The sequence below is a fragment of the Rousettus aegyptiacus genome, unplaced genomic scaffold, assembly GCF_014176215.1.
Source record: "Rousettus aegyptiacus isolate mRouAeg1 unplaced genomic scaffold, mRouAeg1.p scaffold_m13_p_6, whole genome shotgun sequence".
NCBI lineage: Eukaryota > Metazoa > Chordata > Mammalia > Chiroptera > Pteropodidae > Rousettus > Rousettus aegyptiacus.
The window spans coordinates 19,123,958-19,148,922 of NW_023416309.1; the positions used below are offsets into that span (position 1 = coordinate 19,123,958).

The following is a 24,965-nucleotide window of genomic DNA, read 5'->3' on the forward strand; positions in this document are numbered from 1 at the left end:
ACTTTGTCCAAAAAATTACATAAATAAAAATAAATATTTATCAATGATAGCATTTTTGTTATAAAAATAACACATGGTCGTAATAACAAAATAAACAAACTAGGACAGTTTTCAGTAGAAAAGGAAAAATAGCCCTGTCTACTTATTCCTACTATTGCATCTCTACAGCTAATTGATTTTATTAGTTTTTGTAGGTATCCCTTTAGATCATTTTTCTACATAAATCTTAACATACATACTTGTTTGTGTATATGTACATTTTATTTGTTAATTTTTGCCAAATAAGATCATTCTATGCTTATTATAAAACTTGATTTGATTTTTATAGTTTAACAATGTCATGCATTATGTTCTCTTAGTTTCAAGCCAAAGTCAAAATTAACATGGACCCATACTGACTGTCAGTGGTAGATTTCTTATAAGTTTTTTTCTGTAGGTGGAGACAGTTTAAAGGAGAAGCCGCAGGAAAAACAAGCCAACACACAAGAAAAATGAAAGCCAATAGTCATTTGAGGCCATGGTTTAAAAAATATGAAAAGCCAACATAATGTTATTAATGGAGCATCACATTACTACAAAAGTTGAATCATACAACCCTGAAATGATAGAGCTAAGTTGAGTGAAAAATCACATGGGTTAAAATCCATGAGGATTTTTAAGCCTATGGAATTGAAGTGAGTTACCTAAGTGCATATAGCTAATTAATGTCAAAGCCAGGTTTAGAATTTAGGTCTCCTGACACCAAATTCAATGTGTTTTTGATGTCACCACAGTCATATGTTCAAACTAACAAAAAGACAAACATTGTCTTAATTGAATAAAATTGTAATACAATGTGTATAATGTGTTAGTATAACACATCGTATTGTAGAATAAGGTAAAATAAAATAAAATAAAATACACCAAAGAACTGTTTGAAACCATTGGCTAAGAACAGGAATAGATTAATAAGAGGACTGAACAAAGGGATAAGTGACAAGTAGTTTAGAGAGAAGGTCAGGTTAGTTTATAATAGAAGATGAGATAAAAAAGAGAAAGTGAAATAATTTAAATGTACTGAATTTGCTTAAGAAGTGAAGCAAAGAGAAAATTCCCTTCAGTTTAAATAAAATTCTCAGCAGAAATTGAGAGGATCAAGGAAAGGTAAAAGATATACCCTTGAGCTTCTGATAAAGAAGTCTAGCCTGAAGAAAGAAATTTTGCAGAGAGATCACTACCTGACAGGAACTTTACATATATTCTCTCATTTCATCCTTAAAGAAGCCCTTGAGAAAAGTATTTAAATAACCATTTTATTGACAGAGAAAGAAACAAATAATTTAAAATAACTCCTCCAAAGTCACTCTGACAGACAATGATCCAACAGGGTTCAGACTTAGGCATTTTTGTTTGGCTCCAAAGCCTGTGTTCATCGTTCTTTCCATTCTGCCTTTATTAGTCATTAAAGGGAGAATGATCCTTACGTTATATTCAGTGTTCCTGAATACAGAGTTATGGGAGATTAATTTTAGTATTTCTGAACTATTCTTAAGAATGTAGAAAGCATAATTAAATTCAATTATAAAGAAGGTAAGATTAAGAAAATAATAATGGTTTGTTAGACATTGCACATTGTTTTACAAAGATTTTCTAAGCATAAACTTCCTTTCATTTACTTTTCTGCTTTCTTCTGCTTATAAGTCTGCTTGTAGGAGCTTGAAAAAATTTGAGTGGATTAAAACAGGAATTTAATGGCCATGAAAACAACTCAAGGCTAAAATGATGTTCCTCTCACTAAGGTATCTACTTACAGGTCAATTCTTTGATTTGTACTATCTAATTTGACAATTTGGCCTCATATAGACTTGGAGTCAACATGGAGCAGGGATAGACTCAACACATAACTTGTCTTTTTTCCCGGAATATTGTTCTATTTTACTGAAATATGGAGTTGCTTTGTAGTCAGATAGGCTTCATCTGGTTCTGCCATTTATAAATTTGAATTCATATCCTTCTATAAGAAGTAATTACTTCAAAGCTAAAACTATTCAGTTGCAAGAACAGGGCTTTTTGAGAGTCAAGAAGAAATGATTTTTTGAAAAGCAAAAGTCCTATCTTTATGAAGGGTTATAAAGTTTATTAATAATAGATTTAAGAGAGGCTAAGGAAGAGCTGGATCCCTCTACCCCTCAGGAGATGTATTTAGTAGTGTCGTCTGTCTTGGGAGGTCAGAATGACAAAGAGAGTCTGAGGGATCAGGCCTGCATGGGTCATATGGGGAAAGCAGAGTAAGCGTGTGAGGTGCCCCAGCCTTTTCCAGGATGTAAAACAAAATTAATTTTATGCTGCAATAAAGAATTAAAACAATTTATTTGAGTAAAAAGAAGATGCAGCCCAGGAGACACAGATTCAGGTAGCAACTGAAATTGTGTTCCACCAAGACAAAGGGGAGGCCATCTTTTATAGCGAAAGTTCTTGCCCAGGTTCTCAATTATGTCAGTTTTATGTAAATGAAATATCCAAATTGTGCAGTTCTGATTGGATGGTGCAGGTCTCAGTCTGTTTGTAGAAAAACAAAATCAGGGTTTTCCTGCAATGTTTGACTCCTATGATATAAAGATGTGGGGCATAGCGCAGGAAGCCTAGAGATCAGTCTGAGGTTCTCCTAGGTATACAAAGTATGTGAGGGTCCCCTATATACAAATAGCCACTAGGCTCTTATTATTTATAAAATTTAGGCCCTTACTTGACCATGGGGAGTATATCTTAGCAGATGCATTTCTTCTCAGGGTTCACATCAAGTGAATCTTTCTTCTGCAGGTCCACAAGCATGAGTTTATCAACCAATGCCAAGGAGACAAGTGTTTGGGCAGGGCCAATACATGCACAGTGCCAATCGCCACTTGAGTTATCATTTGTCACTTATATTAAAAATGTTCATTCTTCCTATTGCTGTTCAGTGATAGCTGCCCACAAGTTGCCTGGATTATGCAAAAGTGACTCTTCTGGTGCTTTTAGGCTTTGTCTCTCCCTATTAAAACTACCGTACTATAAGGCCAACTCCCTTTTTAGTGACTCAGGACACTTAATAACATCTCTTTATTAAACATACAGAGGGAGTGGGGAATAAGATAGAAGAGAGGGGGGGGGGGACTTGTCAGCAAGCAAGTCTTTGGGAACACAAAAATGCAAAGCTATCGTGAAAGAAAAGCTTCAGGACACCAGTACTGTGGTAGATACAATTTAACCAGTTTGAAGTGCTTGCCACCTGCTGAGCAAGAATAGTGGTGAACTCTGCCACCATTTCAATACCATGTCCCCCAAGAGGATGCTATTCCGAGAGGATGCTCCAAGCCTTCATTGGCTATTTTACTTCTAAGTTCATCATGCAGCAGTGTAGATACATGGAGCTAGAACTATCACAAGAGGATTCTTGTGACCTTGTGTTATAGTCAGATTAACCTTTACATCAATTAGAACATATGAGAACAGCTTGCTGAGTATCAATATGGATTAAAAAACAAGAGGGAGGGTGACAAAAGAAGGAAGAGGCCTGCAGATGTCTTTTGAAGAGAAACATTGTCTTTTTGCATCTGTTTGGCCATTGCACAGAATATAAATGTGCACTGGCACTTGGTGGTAATTATAGGGTGCTTACATGGATGATCAAAATTGTTCCACAAGCTATGATGCAATAATGATGGATTTGTTCCTGTCAGGGTAGCCAGTTAGCAATTTCTACATTAGTTAGTAAAGGGGATAATATGACATAGGACTGAATCCATATAACAATCTAGGTCAAAAGAAGCATGTTGCCCTTTAGGCAATAGAATTAGACGTGTGTTCTAAAACTGAGTGGAAATGATGATAAAAAGAACTTAATTCTATGCGCTTTCCATTAACTACCTTCACTTCAACTGAGACTTTAGCCAAAATTTGTAAACCCATTATATTTTCAGCTAGAAAATACCTTTGCGTCCCCCAAAAGGTTATTCTCAGATTAAAAGAAGATAATTGGTATGAAAACAGTTTAAAAATGCAGATTTAAAGAAATGTTAATATTTACCTGGGTTCTGGAGCCAGAAACTTGGCCATTATACTCTGATAGTTCCTTTTGAAATTATTCACAAGTCCTGCCACCTCTGAGTTTTCCAATCATTTTGTCATTCTCTCCGACCCTTCAACCTTTTCTCTACAATAATTTTTACTCATAGGTTGATATCTGTTTGGATGCCACTGCCTTCTGGAAGGATTTTCTCAACCCTACTTATGAATTAGGTACTCTTATTTATTTACAAAGCACCTCATGCCTGCCAACCACAGCACTGATTACAACTCTTCAGCATATTCTCTGTTAGAATCCAAGCTCTAGGGAAAACCAAGACTATGGCTCCAAATTCCTTTCATTCACTGGCATCATGATACTTTGCACATAGCAGATACTAAATAACTAATTTTTTTAAATAAATGAATGAATAACTTATTCTAAAATTAAAAATTAGAGAGAGATATTAAGATAAAACATGGCAATTAAGTGTAATGATTTTAAGAATCAATCAAATTTTAAAAATATTTTGATGCCTAGCCCAATATAGTTTATGTTCTTAAATTAATAGGTTGGTTTTGATACTTTATTTGACAATAATGAAGATTTGGTAAACATAAATAATGTGGTAATACTACATACTGATTTTTATTTTCACAAAATTTTTCATTCTTCTTAGATATTTCTTTTAACATATATAAAAGCTGACATATGTCACGAAAATGCTTTTGCCACATTAAGTTGATTTTTTTTTTCATATTTCATGTTCGGATCTAATATAATATTTAAAAATATAGTCTTTAGATTAAACTTCTTGGGCTTCAAATCCTGGTTCTACCATTTAATGGCTGTGTTATATTAGACAAGTTGTTAGCCTTTCTGTAAATGTTTCCTCATTTGATAAATGTAAATGGAGTTGATAAATCCTCCACTGAAGACTAAGTACTCAATGTATGTTAAGCACTTGGAACTCTGGGGCATAGTAAGTGCTTACTAAAAAGTAATTATTTTATTTAAACAATGTTTATATTTCCAATTTCTGAACTATCATGTTAAATAATTAGTATTCTTATATTCTCAAATCATTTTGGTATACCATAATATCACAGAATATTTCTTATGTAGCTATTGAGCTGGACTACTATTGGTGTTTTCTTCTTTAGTTTTAATTTGCCATTGTAAAACTATTAGAATTTCTGGATTGCTAGAGTATGGTACAATGGATTTTACCATGCTATCGTGCTTCATGGGAAGATTCGATATATTTTTTTTTTTATGCCAATATACCCTTGGATAACCTATAAAAATGAAGCTCCAACCTAATTTTCAAGGGGGATTTTTTTTTGGGATACTGACAAAATTATTCTAAAATTCCTTCCTAATCAAACAAATTCACTGAATAGTTAAGAAAAAATCAGAAAATGAAGAATATGAGGAGACATTTTCGATTGTCAGATATTTAAAGAATTTTAGAGATATAATATTAGTCATCTGGTACTATTTTACCAAGACAAAACAGATCACTGTAATACAGGAGATGCCTCTTAAAGAGAGTTATATGGACATTTTAATTTACATTATCTTGTGGAATTTTTATTTCTCCTTCACAGAGTTCATTATTAGTAGTAGAATTGCAAGTATTAGGGTAGATATATGTTTAACTTTTTAAGAAACTCCCAAACTCCTTTCCAAAATATTTATGCCATTTTATACTTCCATGAACAACACATAAGAGTTCTGATTGCTCTACTCAAGATTTATTATTGTCAGTTCTTTCAATTTTACTCACTCTTGTGAATGCAGATTAGTACTTTTAATAATTTCGTGTTAGTTTGTCTGGTAATTAAAGATGTTGAGCACTTTTTCATTGCTTATTGGCTACTTGTATATCTGCTTTTTAAGTATCTGTTCATATCCTTTGTCCACTTTTTGATCAGGTATTTCATATATTTTTTTGTTGATTTATAGGAGTTCTTTATATCTTCTTGATAGAAGTCCTTGGTTGGATGTGCGCTCTGTGATTATTTTCGTTCTCACTTTGTGTCTGTGCCTTGTTTCTCCATTTTCTTAATGGTCTTGCTTAATGAGTAGAAAAATTTAATTTTGTAAAATCACTTTTAAGTTTTTATTGTTAGTGTTTTTGGGCATCTTGTACAAAATTAAAAAATTAATTTTAAAAAGTTATCTACTCCAAGGTTAGGAAGATGTTTTCTTACATTTTCTTCTAGGAACTGAACGGTACTGAGTTGTATATTTGCATTTAATAACTAGTTGAAATTACTTTTGAGTATTCCCATATTTGGAATTTTAAAATAGTATCTATTTATTTATCTATCATCTATCTGTTTATCTATCTATCTATCTATCTATCTATCTATCTATCTATCTATCTTACGAATGTCCTCTGCTACGGATAATATTTAAAACAGTTATTTAGGTTTTGCCCCTTTTCATTTTCATTAGTGACCTCTGGTATTTTCATTCTTAATTTTTTCTTTAGCTATATTATTTTTTAGTTAAGTGTCTCACTGTCTTATTAAAGATTTATTGAGTTGCTCTTTTCAGATCATAGCCATATAATGCTCTCACTCTGTCCAGCTCAGGGGCCTTCATTATTCTCTTAACTCACTAGTTTTAAATAATTTCCTATTATATTATCTCAGAATTTTAATTTTATATTCAAAGATAGAGTCTAGGGCCATTTAAAGGAATTTTAGATTAAATTGTTTTAGAAACAGTAACTTTATAATATGATTATGCAGATCATTCTTTAATTTTTTTAACTTTTGTTTTGTTACTTATAGATTCACATGCAGTTTTAAGAAATTATACAGAGAGATCCCATCTACCCTTAAACTGTAACATTTCACATAACTACAGTGCACTAGCACAACCAATTGAGAGTGAAACAAAACATTGACCCTACTAAAATTTCACCAGTTTTACATGTATTCCTTTGTGAGTGTGACTGTCTTTTCTTTTTTAAAACTTTTAAAAATACTAAAACATTTTTAAGTTATTTTTTTTGGTTTGTTTGCATTTTTTTCTGATATATTGAGTGAGCTTGAAGAGTTCCTCATTTTTCTTCATCTCCCCAATAGTTTCTCATTATTAGTTATAAGATTTTGGATGGGTCACCACATGTAAAACATTATTTTTGTCTTTATTTATATTTGAATTCCTTAGGTTGTTATTTTCTCAAAATTTGGTATTTTTACCCTGACTGAATGAAATGGTTTTTTTTTTAAAAAAAAAAAAAAAAAATCTGTTTGAAAAAAAATAAGTATTATTTTTTAGTAACTTAAAATATTTTGGGGATTGCCTAGATAACTTTTATTCCTGATCTTTGTTACATATTCCATGTTTATACTATTGTATTATATTTATTTGGTCAAAATTCATTCTTTGGTTTCTGATATCTGCTTTATTTATTATCAAAAATTATTTCCTTCATCTTTAGCTTTATGATTTTAACTAACACTTTTAATTACTCTTCTCTTTCAAACTTCCTAATATTTGAAAATTCTAGGTTTTCTTAGTCACCTTCCAATCTCTATTTCTAAAACTTTGTTTTTGTAAGAAAATAAGGTAAACAAAGAGCATCTGTTCCTTTAATTTTGTAGTATTATGGTGCATCTGGTAACCCAGTAGGCTATCTATTTGGTTCTTAGAGGAATCTGTAGATTATGAAGAGTATTATTTGCCTTGCCTGGCTGGTATGCAAAAGTGCAAAGATGGAAGCATATGAATGATGCAGTGCTTAAGGTTAAAATATCTGTGTTTTATAAACAGAAGAGTTAAGTGTGATCATTGCAAATGGGCCACTTGTATAAATTGATGTTGATATCAGAATCGTGATTTGTATTTTCTGATATTGGTACTTCATTTAAAACGTTAATAATTCTTTTGGATTTTAGAGTACAGGAGTTCCCTAAGGGAAAAGAAAGGCAGAAAGGAGTGATTACAACCCAAACTTTTATTCTCAGCCACCTTGAGTGCCAATATATGCCAACGTATGTTGCCATTATGAGAAAAATACAGAGATACAGGTCGCATATGTTAAAGTAAGTAAACAAACATGACATTATACTAAAGTGGTTCTAATGCCTTGGCAGCCTATATAAGCAATATGAAACCTAAGCCAGAGTCAATTGCTATAAATGCCTCAAGCTTAAGAAATCAAAACTTATGAAAAACCAATCACAAACAGCCAACACAGCTTTCCCAAGTAAGGCAACCCCTTAAGCTATAGCCAATCAAATAATTTCCTTGCTTTGCTTCCATGTCTGCTTTCTAAAAGCCTCTCCTGTAGCTCCTGTCAGTGAAGGACTCCTAGCCATTTTTGTTATGGTACTACCCAATTCAAATTGACAAATAATAAATCCAGAGAAATTCTAATAAATCTACATAATGGTGAGTTTTATGTATTATGAATTAATTTTTATGTATATGTGTCTGTTTTTGTTCAACATAGTTTGTATTCATCCATGTTGTTATGAACTCTTCAAAACTTCAATTACTTGTTTATCTTTTAACACATATTATAGTTATAGGCAATATATTTATCAAAATTCAGGGATATATATATATACATACATATATGTATGTATGCATATGTGTGTGTGTGTGTGTATTCCTAAATATACACATGTATATGGTAAATCGGCCATACTTCATTAACATTGTTCCTGCTTTAATATATATAGCCTCTTTTCTTAGAATAGCAGGCAGGGGAATTTAAACTAACCATATTGGCAAAGGTATTATATAGGATTTTGTGTCAAGAAGAACTGCACGACTTAACAGGGAAACAAATATTTTAGTAACATATGTTACAACATCATGTCTCATCCTAAACAGTATACATAATTGAAGAGAATATAAACTAAAACAAAAAACAAACCAGCATCCATGCCACCTGAAATTCATAAAGGAAATACTTAAATGTGTGATGAAAAGAAAGTATGAAACATGTTCACATTGGATATTTCAGAGTATACTGTAGAATGCTACAAGTAATGTGATAATTGCTTCATTTTCTTTCTAAATTATGATGAAATACTTTTATTGTTGTTGATAATAATGTTGTTATTGAGAATTCCATAATCTATTAAGTTTTCTCAGCATGGTTTTTTAACCAACAGAGACTATTAAAGAGCATTGGCAGGATTAGGCCTTTTTAAATGTGAACAGTCTAACTACTGATTTAATGGTATAATGCCCCAGGGTGGGGAGACTGGAAAGAGGGCAGATAGATAGCTTTTTTATCCCTAAGGTTAAGAGAATAAAAAATTGAAACAAAATATGACTGTATTTTATACTTTAGAATTGAAATATGGTTAATTGATGAAACTGCCATCTTTTTTAAGATCTTACAATTCTTTTTTTACGTTTTTTTATTAAATGTTGATTTTATTTTTTTTTTAATAACAGCTAACATATTAGTTTCAGGTGTACAACATAGTGATTATACACTTATATAATTTACAAAGTGATCATCCCAATAAAACTAGTACCCAACTGACACCATATATTGTTATTACAGTGTTATTGACTATATTCCTTATCCTATACTTTACATCCCATGACTATTTTATAACTACTAATTTGTACTTCTTAATCCCTTCAACTTTGTCACTCATTCCCCCAAACCCTCTCCCATCTAGCAGCCATCAATGTGTTCTCTGTATCTATGTTTATTTGTGTTTTGTTTATTTATTTTTTCTTTAAATTCTACATATAAATGACATAATACATTTTTATTTCTGTGTCTGACTTACTCCATTCAGCACAATACCCTCTAGGTTTATCTATGTTGTTGCAGATATCAAGATTTTATTATTTTTTATGGCTGAATAACCTTCTGTTGTGTATATGCACTACCTATTCTTTATATATTCATTCATTGATGGAAACCCAGGTTGCCTTCCTATCTTGGCTATTACAAATAATGCTGCAATAAATATATGGGCACATATATCCCTTCAAAGTAGTGTTTTGGGTCTCTTTGGATAAATATTTAGAAGTGGGGCAACTGGGTCCTTCTTTGTCTATTGTTATAGACTTTCTTTTAAAGTCTTTTTTGTCTGGTATAAGTATTGTTCTTCAGCTTTTTGTGTTTTAATTTACATTTTCATGATATTTCTTATTCCATCCCTTTACTTTTAGCCTGTGTGTATATTTTGATCTAAAGTGAGTCTCTTGTAGGGAGCATAAAGGGTCTTGTTTTCATAGCCATTTGGCCACCCCATGTCTTTTGATTGGAGCATTTAATTCATTTATATTTAAGTAATTGTCAATAAATATGTAATTTTACCATTTTATTATTCATAGTTTTGATCATTTTACTTCTTCTTAAAGAAGTACTTCACCGTTTCTAGTAGTATGATTTAATGGCAATGAACTCCTTTAGCTTTTTCTTGTCTGGAAAACTCTTGTCCTTGGACTCTAAATGATAGCTTTCCTGGGTAGAGTAATCTTGGTTGTAGGTCCTCACTTTTCATCGCTTTGAATATTTCCAACAATGCCCTTCTGGTCTGCAAAGTTTCTGTGGAGAAATCAGCTGACAGTCTATGGGAGCTTCTTTGGAGGTAACTAACTGCTTTTTTCTTGCTGCTCTTAAGATTCTCTCTTTATCTCTAACCTTTGGCATTTTAATTATGATGCATCTTGGTGTAGACTTCTTTGGATTCATCTTGTCTGGGACTCTCTACACTTCTTGATCTTGTATGTCTATTTCTTTCACCTGGATAGGGAAGTTTTCCATCATTATTTCTTCATATAGGTTTTCAACTTCTTGCTCTCTCTTCTCGTTCTGGTACCCCTATGATGCAAATGTTGGTATGCTTGATGTTGTTCTGGAGGCCCCTCAAACTTTCCTCATTTTTTTTTTTTGGGGGGGGGAGGTTCTTTTTTCTTTTTGTTGTTCTGATTGGGTGTTTTCTGCCACCTTACCTTCAAATTACTGATTCAGTTCTCTGCTTCATCTAATCTACTGTTGATTCCCTTTAATGTATTCTTCGTTTCAGTTATTATGTTCTTCAGTCCTTTCTAGTCCTTTTTTGGTATTTTCTATATCCATTTTTATGTTTCCTAGCTCTTTGTTGAAGTTCTCACTGAGATCATTGAGCATCCTTATAACCTGTGTTGTGAACTCTGCACCCAGTAGATTACTTATCTCCATTTTGTTTAGTGCACTTTGTTCTGTTCTTTCCTTGGGAATATGTTTCCTTGTCTCCCCATTTTGGCCTCCCTGTGTTAGTTTCTATGTGTTAGGGCTGCTACATCTCCAGGTCTCAGTAGAGTGGCTGTCCATTGTGGCTGAGTGGGGCAGTCTCTTTGGTCACCTGAGCATGATGTTCTAGGTGCGTCCCTTGTGTGGCTTGTGTATGACCACCTATTATAGTTGAGACTTGATTGTTGTTTGCATGTCAATGAACCTGAAGCTGATTGGTTGTGAGGATTGGTCATATCTACAATGGAAGAAATTGTATGCAGGGGCTTATCCTACAAAGTAGGATTCTCTTAAGTGGGCTCTGGTGCCTGCCCAGTCTGATCTTTGGGTGTGTTTGTGAAGGGGACTGGGTGATGCTCAGTCAGAAGCTGTCCTTTGGGAGTGCCCACACAAGGGCCTCTCTGGAGGGGCTCCACTGCAAGTCAAGTTCAGCTGCTTGGGGCTACCTGGCATGAACCACAATGCAACCTGCAGATAGCCCTCATCTGCTCTAGATTTGGAGGTGGCTCGAGAAGCCAAGTCTTAAACAGAGGCCGGGCCAGCTGCTGCCAGTGTCAGCCTTGGGGCTGCTCAGCAAGAGATATGGGGGCATATTGAGGCCAAATGCTGCTTCTTTGGGGTTTGTGAACCTTTTAGAAATTTTAAGAAAGTCCGCCCCCCCTTATTTTAACCTCCCCACCCAAAGCCTAATTTATTGCTGTTTTCTAAACCAGCCATTGCACACTAGTTTAGCTTCATATTTTACATGTATCATAAAGGTAATTTTTCTTTGGCTAGTTTTATAGACCAGCCAAATACCTTCACAGGCCCCATTCTTTGCTGCAAAGACTTTCAAGCTAGAGAATGAGTGACCGAAACCATCACATTAGCGTTTTGACACAGTGTTCTTCTCACTGGTATAACATATAAATTCTTTACCAGAAGAAGAAAACAAACCAAAAGTGAAACAGAAGAGTTTTTTTAGGTAGCCCAATCATGCACCTTCTGGACCACCAGTTGTACAGGCCATTATTGCAACTGGAATACTACCTATTTGTACCTTTTTAAAAATTGTAAATCACAAAACTTCAATATTGTCCTCAAGAAAATGGTAGTTTGAGAAAGTTCTGAAGCAAATGTTAACTATAAGTCTAATAGTACCTTCAAATTGCAAAGAAAGATATATCCTGTATTCAGTAGTTAGCATTCCATCCAGAGAAGGTAGGCTAACAAAGTATGCAAATGATGTCACATAGTAATTACTTCATTCTGACAATTGTGTTTTTAGTCTTGAAATATACAACAATTTCTTTCAAATTTCAAGTAGCAAGCCACAGAATATTATATGAAAATTGGGCAAGAACAAGCCTTTCCTAGTAATGTACACCACTTTTCTACTGGTGATAGAGAAGACTCCCTGACCTAGTACACACATTCATTGTTTGAGAATAGGGAGACAATTTCAGAAAAAGTATTGAAAATTGTTGCTGATAATTCTATATTCTCATTGAAAGTTATAAATGGTTCTAATTTTAGATTCCCAAAATTTTATGTATTTTATGAAGATTACCAGGTGACATTTTCTATAAAAAAATAATTTTAAAAATGCATCCTCATTCAACCCTATAAAAATATCTTAATGACTAAATATTACTAAATGTTGAGATTATTACAGCAGAAGATTCAAATATAAATTAGGTCTGTTTGGATTTATTGGCATAAACCTAGTCTTAAGTGTAGCTTTTCTAAAAACTTAAATGTTTGTAATATGTTTGCAGCTTATTCTTGTATTAGATTACCTAATTCTGTAAGAGTTACTTAAGGAAGAAATAAAAATAAACTAAGTCATATTTGATTATTAAGAAAATTTATGTGTACTTATGACTTATTTTCTGACATTGAACTTCTCTATGTTTCATATTCTCCATCTGCTCATCTGTTTTTCTTCCATAGCTTTCCCTAATTTGCAGGAATTAGGAGAGGATAAATGACTTTTTTTTTTTTTTTTTTTTGACAAAGGAGACTACAAGCAACTCAGAGAGAAAGACTTAAAGTTTCCTTTGGCTTTTGCAAGTTACAGCAACCATGTTTTTCAAAACAAAATAATGAGAAAAATGTGTGTCAAATGTTCTAGTACAACTAAATGGACAATGAGAATGTATAAATTAAATGAGTCTTAAAAATAAGACCATTAATGTATACATGCATAGGAGAGTGCTGTGGCTCTGAAAGGTGATTGATACATGGCCAGTAAAATAATGCATAATCTGAAATCCTTTCTAAATCTGTCCTACATTTTTCCAGATTAGTCCACTGTTCATTTTCACCTTAACCTTCTGAATATCTTCCTTTCATTATTCACATCTTGTGTATGTTCCTTGTGTATTTGTTTCTTGGTTTCCAACTTAAAATGTGTGATGAATCTAAGTAGAACTTAATGTTCATAAAATAGCATAGAAGCCTTATTTATTTTCTCTTTCATATTTAGATGTACGATTCATTCAGAATTGGTTTTTGACTGTGTTGTGAGATAAAGGTCATGATACATGTTTTCTTATGTGGACATTCTATACACCTGTTAACAAGCTATTAAATTAATCATCTTTTCCCACTTTACTTCAAAGTTAAATTTGTCAAAAATCAAGCTGTATATATCCATCTATTTCTGGAATAACTCGAGGAGAACTGACATCTTTTCAATACCGAATCTTCTAATGAGTTAACATGATAAAACTGTATTCACCATTGCTGCATAACAAATTATCATATGTTGAACAGCTTAAAACAAAACAAATTTATTATCTCATGTTTCTATGGGTTGGTAGTCTGGTGCAAATTAGCTGGAATCTCTGTTTGGAGTCTCACCAGGCTGCAACCAAGGTGATGACCAGTACTGCTATCTCATGTGAACCTTGAGTAAGTTATCACTTTCTTTAGAATTCAACTCTGAAAACCTCAAACTATGCACTGATTAGCACATATTGCAGGTTGTATTTCTTTTGAGCTCTCTGAATCTCTTTCTTCTGCTTATGTGGTGAAACCAAATCTTCTTTTTAGGTAGTGAAACAGAATTTCTTCCTTAGAAGCAGTAATATAGTATTAAGATAATTTATTCAGTAGTGCTAATTTGATCTTTTGAAATCTGAGAGTAAGGAGGAGTAGAGAGAGAATGGGGGCTTTATTTGTCAGATAATTGGGAAACTCGGCTTTCTCATTGTTGGCATCCTTACAAATAGAGCTAAATCACACACATATCTTTGGATAATTAGATAATAATTGCTAGTTTATTTACTTTAGTTTTACAGTGAGTTTCTCTAGTGAAAGGAGAGGATAAAATAAGTAACTTTATTAATTTAAAATACATACTCATTCCAGATATATTAATTTTGTTTCCCCTTTACTCCGAAATGAGTGTGTGACTAAAACCACTAATTACATTTTATGAAGCTATCTTAGTGTTTAAAGAGGGAAAACAACATTCAGAAAAGGAGCCAAGATATCAAGCTCCTGTTCTATCAGGTTGCATTCTTAAATCTCATGTTTTGAGAAGGTACCTTCCTCTCATAAAATGTTTCAGAGGGATAACTGCTGGCTCTTAGAATATTTCAAATGACTTCATCAGAAAGTAAGAAGGGTATTTGATGATCCAGTAAGTTTTGTGAGTTTTGCCCATTATGAAATTATTCTATATGGAAAGACTTTTTGAAATGAGGTTGAATTCAGAAAATAAAGAAAATTACAAATAGGAAGTAAATTGAGACTGCTTTAAAAAACTGTTAGGAGTATAAATTTCAGTTTACAATGCCATTAATTGCTACACAATAGCTCTCCTATAAAGCACCATCTTATAGTTAGTTCATATCTTAGGAAAGCCATATCCTCCCTTCCAGAATTATAAATTTCTTAGGACTTTAATTAAAAACATATTAGTTGACTTTATACAATATAGATTGAGTTCTTTATTGTATCCTCTTCTTAATTATATTATTTCAGCATAACTGAGCAGGCGAGAATTGTTTCAGTGTCTGTCATCTCTGCACATCTTGTGGGAAGAAAAATTTAAAAAGAAAATTTCTAACTTAAAAAAAAGAATTTCAGAATTTAATTATCATAATTTACATTATTATCATAGCAAGCAGCAATGTGCTATATTATATTTCCAAATACCAAGCCTTGTGGAGAAAGTATTTTGTACTAATCGATACTACCTAGGGTAACAGAAAAGCATGATGAAGTATAAAATGTGGCAGGCATGAGTTTGAATTTCCATTGGATAAATCTTTATTGAACTGAACACCTCATACTAAATATTAATGTAGTGATCATGGGCATTTATATCTGGGCAATAATTGACTGGCTAGTAATTTATATTTTTAAGTTTCAGTTTCCTCATGTGTTATATAGATTAAATAAATATTTGCAGTCACTTATTGTCAGTTCTTTGCCTCCCTCCCTCCTGTCTCTTCCTTAAACTGAACTTGGTGAATTGTTTTTTTCATAAGTGAATAAACACGAATAAAGAAAGACAGTAAAATAAAAGAATTATTTTGTATCTATGGTCAAAATGAGAGCATTTGAGTTAAAATATGTTGAAGCTTAGAGTGCAGATATAAGTAGCAATGCAGGGAATAAGTACACATTTTGAATGAGCATGGGCCCTTTATAAAGTTATCAAGTACAGAGTACTTAACGACTCCTGTTTATATACTGTTCAGGAGTGGGATGCCATCTTCATAAAATTACCCAGCAACATGACTAAAAATAAAAAATCAGAGAAGAAAAATCAAAGAAGGACAAAGGAATCAGGCCAAGAGAAAGAGACTAAACAGAATTTATGGGCACCACGGGAGAGGTGGGGACGGCTACTTTCTAGCAGAACTTTCACGATGGAAAAGAATAGCCCTAACAAATATATTTTATGTCATTAAAGTGAACCAATTTTGATTAAAATCATAAAAGTCCAGTGACCTATTGATTGGTTAATAAACTAGGTAATAAAAAATGCAAGGTTCTTTTTTGTAATTTGTACTCAACCCAGAATCTCTGGCCTCTGTCTCTCTTAAGGCAAATCCCCACATTGCAAAATAATTACTTTCAAGTACTATGACTCTAAATAGAAGGTCTTTGTAAAATTGTGCTCGGCTGACAAAATTAAAGCACATATCTACACTAAGCATTATGCCATTATCATTTTTCCCCTGGAATGTTAACATTACCTTGTTAATTTATTCAAAATGCTTGCCTCGAACTGAAGATTCACAAATTCATCTGACTTGTCATTCATTCATTAAGCTGCTTTGTTAGTTAAGAAATGAATGAAATTGTGTTCATAATTTTCTGAAAACTATTACTAAGTACTATTTGATTGGATGAGTGATACAGTAAGATTTAATAGCAATACCGAATTTATATTGTGATCAATCAGAGATGATTTTATAGATACCAGAGGAAAGCTCACTAGCTGTTAAGATTGCAGTGCAGTTACCATGATCATGGACTTGAAGATTAAGAAATTATTTTTTTCAGGGCATTAGATTTGACCAGAATTATGATAACTGGCTTCTGGCAACATGACCATAAAATATTTAAATTGAAATCAGAATGTTTACTTATTATGATTTTGGTCACATACGCAAAGTAGCTTAAAACTAATATTGGCTAGCTAATGAACTGGACACTCTAAAGGAAAATGTATTTACTATATCAGGTTATAATTAGAAGCTAGTCTTTTATACCCTAACCTTGGAAATACATACAAACTTTTCTGTCATAATCTATTAGCCATATAAGCTTTTGACTATCAGGAAGGGACAGGGATCATTGGGGAACTATTGGAGGCTGGCTATCGCTGCTACCATGGAGATTGTTCAAATTTAGGAAGCACTAAAATGGAGTAGCTAAAACATGGCTCCCTACACTAGAAACAAAAATTCGTCAGATTCTTAACAAAAGAACCCCAGAGCTCAAATATACTTACCTTATGACCCAGCAATCACATTCCTGGGTATTTATTCCAGAGAAATGAAAATTTATGTTCACACAAAAACATGTACATGATTAATCTTAGCAACTTTATTTGTAATAGTCATAAAATGGAAATGATCAAAATGTCCTTCAATATTCAAATGGTTAAGGGAACTATAATATATCCATACCATAGAAGATTATTCAGCAATGAAAAGAAACAAACTATTGATATATGCAATAACTTGAATGGATCTCAAGGGCACATACTAAGTGAAGAGGCAATCTCAAAAGGTCACATACTATATTATTTCATTTTTATAGCATTCTTTTCTCTCTTTTTTTGCCTGTTTTTTTGTCTTTATTGAAATATAAGACAATTAGTTGCTTGTATTTACATTGTACAATTCAATGAGTTGTTTTCGATTATAATTGGCATACAATAATATACCAGTTTCAGTCATATAGCATAGTTATCAGAGATCCACATAACTCGCAGCATGATCACCCTACTAAATCTAATATCCCTCTTCCTCCTTACATATTTCTTACAACACTGTTAACCATCTTCCCCGTGCTACACTCTACATCTCCATATCTATTTGGCAACTATCCATTTGTACCTCTTAAACCCTTTGCCTTTTTTTTTGTCCCCCCAACCACCTTCCTATCTAGTATCCCTCTAAATATTCTCTGTATCTATGAGCTTATTTCAGCTTTGTTATTGTTGATTTTGTTCTTTAGATTTCACATGTATGTGAAATCATGAGATATTTGTCTTTCTCTATCTGACCCATTTCATTCAATACAATACCGTCTAGTTCCATCGAGGCAATATCTTTTTCCATTCCCTTCCTGTTAGTCTGTGTGTGTTTTTAATCTGAAGTGAGTCTCTTGTAGGCAACATATGTAGCGATCTTGTTTTCTTATCCATTCAGCCACCCTATCTTTTGGTTGGAGCACTTAATTCTTTTCCATTTGAGGTACTTGTTAATAGGAATATAATTGTTACCATTCTTTATTCCTGTTTTTGATACGTGTTTTTTTTTTTTTTTTTTTTTTTTTTTTTTTTTTTCTTAAAGAAGTCCATGCAACATTTCCTGTAATGCTAGCTTGGTGGTGAAAATTCCTGTATCTTATTTTTGTCTGGAAGCTCTTTATCTGTCCTTTCAACTCTAAATGACAGCTGTGCTGGATAAAGTATTCTTGGTCGTAGATCCTGGGTCTTCATCACGTCTAATACGCAAACCCTTCTGTCCTGCATAGTTTCTTTTGATAAAACAGCTGCCAGTCTTAGGGTGCTCCCTTTGAAACTAACTACTTTTTTTGTATAGCATTCTTAAAATAAAAAATATAGAATGAAGAACAGATTAGTAGTTGCCAGGATTTAGGGATAGTTGAGAAGGGTATGTGTGATGATAAAAGGGAAGAATGAGGGAATATCTTCACAATATGGAACAGATCTGTATTTTTGTTGTGGTGGTGGTTACATGAATCTACATAAGGGATCATATCCACACTTTGAACCAATGGCAATTTCCTGGTGTTATACATTGTTATGTACAGTGTAACCATGGGGGAAACTAGATAAAGTGTACATGGGACCTCTCTGTACTATATTACAACTTCCTGTAAATACATAATTAATTCAAAATAAAAAGTTAAAAAATATAACATGTCTCAAGTCAGACAGACTGTTCAAATCTCAGCCCTGTCATCTATTAACTATTTAACTGAGGATAAATTTCTTAACTTTTTTGGTTTGTTTTTAAGACATTCCAGATAATTTAAGATAAGTTGTGGAAATGGAAATGTTATACTGAGGCTAGTAAGAAAACGACTGGAAGTGCAAGAACACAAGCCTTGATATTTTACCTTCCTTCACTTTCTACTTTTCAAATATGTACAGAAAGGGGGTAGAGAGGTAGTATGGGAGAGAGAAAAAGAAAGAGTGCGATTCATGCAGACCTCAATTGTCAGGGTGTAAGTCACTACTTGTGCTATTTTTATTATAGGGTGGCATTCTTAAAATGTTATCTTTCTTGGGTGTAGCCGTCATATAAGCCTTTGTTACTTACCTAAACTATTGATTTCAACTCTTATATTATTCATTGTTTTCCCCTCTCTCTCAGTGGTTCTAATTTAATACTATTAATAATTTCATTTTATGGCCATGCCACCCTGAACATGCCGATCTCATCTGATGTCAGAAGATAAGCAGGGTCGGGCCTGATTAGGACTTGGATGAGAGACCACCTAGGAAGACCAGGTGCCGTAGGTGTAAAAACAAATAATAATGAATAATAATTTCATTTTGTCTTATCTTAGGCCTTAAATCATAGTCATGTTTCAAATCATTTACAACTAACAATCTCTCAGCCACCATCTTAGATGGGTGTATAAACAGTTACCAAATGTCGATCTCTTAAATTTTTTAAATGACATTACTTCCTGCTTTTGTTTGAATATTGATTTACAATCTAACATTTTCATTTTCAGAGCTCCTAAAGATGGAATCATTATGTTTTCATGTATGAAAGGAAAATTATTCCAAGTGGGTACTTCTATTCTTAAATAATCACTTTTCTCATTTGCAATTTGGGTGTTATGATATCTAATTTAAAGACTTGCTATGAGGATCAAATGATATAATGGATGTAATGGGCACAGCATGTTGCCTATGTTAGTTTAAACATTGAATAAATAGTAATGCAATATATCAACACCTATTTCTTCTTCTGGTGCTGTTTACCTTCAGATTTGTTCATGGACATTCTGTTTCTTCCACTGCCTCCTATAACAGTCATCCAGTGTTCACAGCTGTGCCACATTTTCTGGGCACTTTCACTTCCCATGGGTCCCACTGCCCCTATCATTTCTTGCCCATGACTCAGTGAACGTCAGATTCCACTGGGGACTGAAACCAAACTAAAAAGAGGTTGTTCTTCCATTTTGTTTTGTTCAGGTATAGCTTAATACTCCATAACATAAAGTTTCCTTTTTTTTTTTTTTTTTCCTCTAAGACTCACTCAGGAGTCACAGGTCTGTAGGGAATCAGGTTTGGGCAGCTTTGGCTAAATCATCACATTATATTGAAGATCTCTTTGACCATCAGGCAGCTAACCTATAGTTTTAGACAGCAGTTACGCGAGTCTCCTCTATTTCACACAGACTGAGTTCCTTTTTAGGCGGTTGCTCAGTTTCTCAAAAAACTAGGCTTTTTGTTCCAAAAGGACAAATTTAATATGTCCCATTACAAAATTAAAAGGAAGCACTATTTTCTTTCACTTCCCTTATAATTTTGTGTTCAGAAAATCCACTAATTGGACAATATGTATTCATAGTCATACTCTTTCCCTCTGTCTCTCTCTGTTTCCTGAAATACCTAAATGAAAATCATATGATAGAAAATTAGAAGCTATTCTAACAAGCAGCTGTATTATGATACATTAAGAGACAGAAGGCAATCCTCACATCTAAAACAATGAAGAATACATTTTCTTAAACTCTCTAGGCAGCCTCCACCTTTTTTATTCTCTCTCATATATATATATATAAAATTATATATATGTAATTATTATCTACATGTATATATATAATTTAATTTAAAATGCAATAAGCCCATTCCAATATACAATTACAAACAATATAGTACAATAAATTTAACTAATATTTTATGTCTTTATCATCATGCCAAAAATTAACATTCTGTTTTCTCTAATTTATATCCTTTTAGCACATACACAAATATTGTGTATAAAGGAAAAAAAACAAGCATAACTTAAGCAAGTGCAACTGCATGATTTCAACAGGCACTTTTTCTTTTGTTTAGCAGGAAAGTGTAATATTACTCTGCAGACAACCAAGAGGTGGAAGAGAGGCTACCTCCCTCCGTGTGTTTGGCAGCCTGCCAGCATCCCTGGCAATGCAGTCTGCTCAATCTTTTTTTTTTTTCTTATCATTTTTTTCTCATGTAGACTGCTGAATACAATGCATAGAAACACAATCCTTTCGAAATTACACCGCCTCCAATGCTCTTTACAATGTTTTTGGCCACTATTTACTAAAGCCCCAGTTTCTGCTAACTTCCCATTTTTAATGACTCTTTTAATAATTTCTTGAATTCTACTTTCATGAAGCAATTCTCAAGGTGGAACAGATTTTTCCCTAAGAAATTTGGGTAAATATGACTAGGAGCCAAACCAGAAAATCTACTTTGTGAAGCAGTAACTTGCCATTTCTTACATATTAAACTCATTATTGTGAATTTGACAATTAGTAACCTCTTTCTTTCCTAAATGTTTCTTACAGCCATAGGTGCTTAGAAATGCTGTAAATTTAAAAGTTTATGAGTCTCAAATGAGTTCATAGTTGTTAGGTAAATCTAGAACTGATTTAGGATAGGTTAATTTAAGGTAGGTTAATACTACTGATGTTTGCAAGGCAGTTTCAATATTTCTTCTTATCAGCTTAGCACATATCCTATTATAATAATGAAATTATTCTGAAAAATCATCTGCTTATATCTGTTTTAAGAACTAGTTCAATGTTATATTTTTCCCTGACATAGAAAGGATGTAACTTAGTAATTTATCTAGCTAGTATGATACATACATTAATTATTATTTGATTTTTAAATCCATAATGCTATATCCGATGTACTAAAGCAAGAAAATATATTTGGAATAATATATATGAGATATTGCAATTTAAGAGGATTTCTTTTTTATATTTGTCTTCAAATTTGAAGATACATAATATTACTATATATGTATGTTTTCTCTACTTAAAGATAATCTAAATATCCTCTGAAGTTATAAGTAGAAACTCAATAAAAGGAAAATATTCTTAATTTAAAGAAAAACTATTTTAACTGAAAAATTAGGAGAGGGTGATAAATGATACATGAATAGATGTTAATGGAGCAAGTTGTACAATATAGGGCCAAAAGAACATTTGTCTCTTTTTTACTCTTAATATTTTCCTGAGAGAAAGCTAAACAAATTATATCAGTAAATTATGCAGAAAGTAAATGAAAAGTCTTCATTACAGTACACCATTGAAAACTTCAGTCCTCAATTACTCTTGTTGCACTTTCTCATTTTTCCCTTTTGGTGCAGAGGATATACTCATGGTACAACTTTCCGTAAAATAATCTCTTCATAGATGCTACCCATGTCTGTTGTCCCATGTCTGCAACCTGCTAGAGCTTTGACATGATGGGAGTTGAAATGTAACATTACTCAATTTTACTGTTTTACTTTTAATGTTCTATATGAGGTCTAGCTTCTCCTTTGAAACTCAGCATTTGTTATACCTTTATCCCTTGGCCAAAGCTTTCATTTTTTCAATTCCTCAAATTGTTGTCCTTTTCTGTGTCGATGGTGTTACTGTTGCTGCCTGTGCTGCTGCTTAGAAGCATTCTGGGAAGGAAGCCAGCTCCATATTTGCATTGGTTATAAATCAGGCAATTTATTAATGGTGCATCATGACCAGAAGTTCCCAAAACATCACTTCCCTGAGAGTTACCACTTGGCCTTATAGATGCCCCCAGAGAACTCTCTGCTTCAGGGAAGTATTCTTTCTGCAATGTAAAATCTGGGAGCATTTCGGTGTGAGTAAATCACCCAAGGACTCTGGTTTTCTGTATTTAAAAAAATGGTCTGGGTCCTACGGAGATGATACGCATAATTCTATCATTTTCAATACGATCATGTTTTAAACACAATTTGTAAATTATGTATGAATTGTTTTGTGAATCTTGTATGGCTATGTTGGCTTTTGTTAGTTTGTTTACCCCATCTGCTTAGCATAGAATTTTATACATGTTCAAGATATACTAATACCTTACTTGCATTTAAAACTTATTATTTTACTTAGTGCAATTTTATTTGGCACATAATGTAAGTCTAAATTTCTATGAAAATAACAATGTACCCAAATATATATTTAAGCTGAAAGTATAATTGATTGCTACCTGAAGAGAACATTATCATCACTGTAAACATCAATTGAAAGAAATATGCATATCGAAGCAGTGTATTTGCTCTAGAATGGTGAAACAGGTCTTCTGCTAAAGAATTTTTTTTCTCATTGCTAAACCTAATATATCATATGATAACTTGGATAAAATAGTTATACTACCTTGCATTTTTAATGTGAGAATCCTTCACCTAATTAAAGTGTGATTATTTGAGTAAGCCAAGACTTTGAATCTGATGCTTTTATTATCTTGTTTGCTTTACTAAATTATAGAAAGGGCCTATAGGATCAAGAACATTATTTCCTATAACAGCTTTATATTAAGATCTTCCTGGCATGCCTGAGCCTTTTCTTCCCACATATGACATAGTTTGTTTTCAGTGACTAAAGAGCCTTTCCCATATTTGTTCTTATTTTACTCCAGCTAGTTTTTAATAATATCATTATTTAAAATGTTCAATTAAAAAATTAATTTAACACACCTTAGATGTTGTATGCTAGATGAATTTTCTTATAAATTGATGTAAAGCAATATATTTAACTGTAAGACATGAGAGTCAAAAAGGAGCACTGAATTAGAGAAAGCTTTCTTAGTCATTAAGTTACTACATAGTCCTCTGTTACCTCTCTGTGTCCTTCTCTCTCCCCCCCCCTCTTCCCCTCTCTCTCTTCCTCACTCTCTCTCTCCCCGTTTCCTTCCTCTCTCTCTGTCTTCCTTTCTTCTATTTCTCCTACTCTCTTGGAGAATAGACTGAAATGTGTAATACTGAATCATATAGAAAAAGCATGAATACCTACTACTTCTGCTACATATTTTACCAAAGTATGAGAAATACATGCTCAAATTATCCTGAGTTCACATGGTTTATTCTCCTATAGCCCCAATCTTTAAGCAGAACCTAAACTATTTCTATATAATATGGAAATGTGAAAAATGGGCTCTTCTGTATTTTTTCTCATGCCTTTTAACATATGTCTAAGACCTTAGTAATCTCTTACTGAATCTTCTACTTTACCTTGTCTATCTACTCACTCTTCCACAATGACTTCCCTTTACTGTTCCCCAAATGCACTGGGTATAATTTTAACTCAGGGCTTTGGAACTAGCTTTTATCTATGCATACTCCAGATGTATGTATGGACCTCTCCCTTATCACCCTTCAACTCTCTTCAGAATGCTACCTTATCAGTGATATGTACATTAACCTTCTTATTTACAATTGCAAATGGCCCTTGTTTTGTCCTCTCCACTTTTCTTACCCTGTTATAATTTTATAGCATTTCTTTACTTATAAAATTTTATTTATTTATTTATTTATTTATTTATTTATTTATTTATTTATTTATTTATTACAATCTTTGTCTTTCCCTTCACGAAAGTGCTAAAGTGTAACCTTTAGGAGAGGACAATTTTTTTTTTGGCTGTCTCCTCCAGCCTCACCCTTCTCCTCAACCACTTATTCCAAAATCTAACCTGGAATAAAACAGAACCTGGAAGAAAAAAGGCTCTTTACTTATTTATTGAATAAATAAATGTGTAACACAGATTATATTACTTTAGCCAGAGAAATATCTTACTTATTGACATATACAGAACTGCTAAACTGTAGTTTAGATATTACTGTCTCCTTAGAAGATGAAGATGGGATGAGAGAACTTTATACAAATATTCATTTGCATAAAAAGCATACCAATTTTATTTAGACAGTTAGATTATATTTCTTAGGATGGTCTTGGTGGGGGACACTGATGGATGTTAGAGTGGAGGAGACTAAAGCCACC

At 32.9% G+C, this 24,965-nt stretch overlaps 1 protein-coding gene and 1 pseudogene across 3 annotated transcripts in view; both read left to right on the top strand.

Annotated features, from left to right (window-relative positions):
- The window catches only part of CTNNA3 (catenin alpha 3), a 1,366,626-nt gene that overhangs the window by 1,104,426 nt on the left and 237,235 nt on the right, over positions 1-24,965 (top strand). The window lies entirely within an intron of this gene.
- On the top strand, positions 19,365-19,482 carry LOC118604288 (annotated as a pseudogene).